Below are 2,770 nucleotides of genomic sequence, written 5' to 3'. Positions count from 1 at the left end.
AAAAAAAAAAAAAAATTCCTTCACAGGACAACAGTGATCACTGAAGGCCTGCCTTAAGACCCAGGTCCTTCTTGCCCAGGGGGCGCATGGCTGAGCTCCCAGAGGTAAAGCCCTTTCAAAGCTCAGCTCTTTCTGGGTTGGGTAGCGAGGGTGTGTGTGTGTGTAAGGAGCCGGACTCTGCTGGAAGGGGTGGGGCTCTGCTGGAGCATCCTCAGTTCAGTCTTTCCTTGTCAACACCTACCTCCCCCTCCTCCAAAGCTCAGGCCCAGAATGGGTTCTAGGACCCTAGTGTGGCTCCCTCCTTCCTCCCGTGGCAGAGCTTACTCTGGACACTACCCTTGTTACCTCTTCTGATAACGTGGAGTCCCATGTAGCTCCTGCATTAGAGGACAGCCACCTTGTAAAAGGTTCTCGCCTCTCCCTTCTGGGGCAGTGGCTGTCCAAGGACTTAAGATGTAAGTAGGAGGGACCAAAGGAAGCCCACTTAGACTCCTTCTCCCAGTCTCATCCTATAGAAGACTACATGGTCACTTAAACAATACTCCTGCTGAAAAAAAAATCCTAACTTCCACCCAAACAAATGCCCCATTGCATTCAAAGTTCTGTGTACTGGGCTGGGGAGCAGCAAGAGCATAAAGATTTGTGTTCTATCCCCTGTGCCCTCAGTAAAAACCCAGATGTGGTAGCACGCTCTTGGAATCCTGTCACCAGGGAAGACACAAGCACATCACTGCACTTCACCCCTGGCCTATACAAACTCACTCAAACACACACACACACACATACACACACATATACACACACTCACACACATACACACACACACATATACACACACTCTCACACACATACACACACATACACACACACACACATACACACACATATACACACACTCTCACACACATACAAACACACACACATACATACACACACACTCATAACAGGTACCTATAGCAAGGCTTTCTCCTTTTGGTTGAACACACTGATGTCTTCAGTAGTGCTCTGAAAGTCAGCTCCACTAAGGGCTGCATAGTCACCTGAGGCATATGTTAAAATGCAGATTCCTAGATCCTCTCCCTGGCCCAGTGGCTCAGAAGCCCGGGTGATGTAACCAGAAATGGGCATTTCATCCATTGATCCTGATCCACGCCAAAGCTGACTGTGATCAATGAGACTTGCCAATAAATATTCCCCCATTCAGTTCCTGAAGACTTGTTGAGAAATAGTTATGCATCAGGAATGTTTTCTGCTCTGGAAACACGGGATGGGAGGAGGGGTTAGTAGACACCCAGAGAGGCACACCTTCCCCTAGGGGAGGCAAATGACACAGTAAAGAGACACTGCTGTGGTCTGAATACAAAATATGCTCTTAGGGACTCATGTGCTGAAGAAAGCTTGTCCCTGATGCAGTGTGCAGAGGCAGAGAAGTGAGTGGGTCAGGATTAATCCATTGATAGATCCATAATTGGTTTTGCTTTTGAGATGGTATAGCCAGCTTGCTATGTATTGAAGGATATCTGTAAACTTCTGATTTTCCTGGCTCTTCCTGCCAATGGTGGGATTATATAGGCCTTTGCCTCCATATTCTGATTTATGCAGGGCTGGGGATCAAACCCAGGCTTCATGCATGCTAGAAGTGCACTTTGCCAACCCAAGTACGCTGTGAGCCCCAACCCAAGTTCTAGATTCATGTTCACATGGGCCACTCAGAGTGGTGAGAGAGAAGAAGCTTGGTTCGAGAAAGCAGAGCTCTGGAGATAAACTTGGAAGGTCGGATCTTGTCCTTGGCTTTTCCCGCTTCCTCCGTGTGCTTCCTCAGTGTGCAGCCACTGGACGAGCAGCTTTGCTTTACAGGCTATTCACCCCCTCATACTCTGCCCAGTGATGAGGCAAGCAACCACGGACTCAGACAACTCCACCAGCCCTTGTTTGTCTCAGGTAATTCTTCATAGTATCAGGAAGTAGCGAGAGAAGCCATTCTAGTGTGAGGTAGTGGCGAGTACAATGAGCAAAATAAAAATATATGAGCGTGGAGATCACAAGACAGCCTTGCTTCCTGGAAGGATGACTGCCAGGTAGTAACAGGCAAGCACCTACACAAACGGAACAACCTGTGCAAAGGTCCCAAGACAGGGAAGATGACCGACAGGCTTGAAATGTGGGTAGCCAGAGGAAGTTGGGAGGTGTGGGGGGCGAGGGGTACAGCTCTCAGATTGGAGAGCTTGTTCACAGAAAGCCCTTAGAGGACTCTGCTCTTCCTCTAGAGTCATGAACCACCAAGGGGTTTTCTACACAGAGGAATATGGCGCTCCATATCCAGCTGGAACAGGCTCTGCCTGCTGTATGCTCCGCTTGCTCTATGTCCTGCCTCGCCTGTTCCCATTCAGTTCTGTGGCTGCTAAGAGACCTTGGTTCAAGTTAGCAAGAGTCCCTTCAGGACACAGATCCTGCCATTTGTAGCCTCTGCTACGGATGAGGCATGAAGTACAGTTGTACCAGGAAGCATTCTTGAGCCCCACAAGACCAACCAGGAGCAGACTCCCATACAATCGCATTAGGATCTCGTTATTCCAAGTTCGAGCCTGGGCTTACTCACCACCAACCCGTGGGACAGTTTGGTGACGCAGCCCTGAACGCTCATCAGGACAAAGTTTTATAGGAAATAGCAAACAAGGGGTGGAGGTTTCTAGTCTGACAAGCGTCTTATGGGGGTGGGGGGTTATGATGGCCTTTAACATAATTGGCTGGTACTGTGCTGGGAGCCAAA

The sequence above is a fragment of the Mus caroli genome, chromosome 5, assembly GCF_900094665.2.
Source record: "Mus caroli chromosome 5, CAROLI_EIJ_v1.1, whole genome shotgun sequence".
Lineage (NCBI taxonomy): Eukaryota > Metazoa > Chordata > Mammalia > Rodentia > Muridae > Mus > Mus caroli.
The sequence above is the reverse complement of the archived record's forward strand: the minus strand, read 5'-3'. Positions refer to the sequence as shown.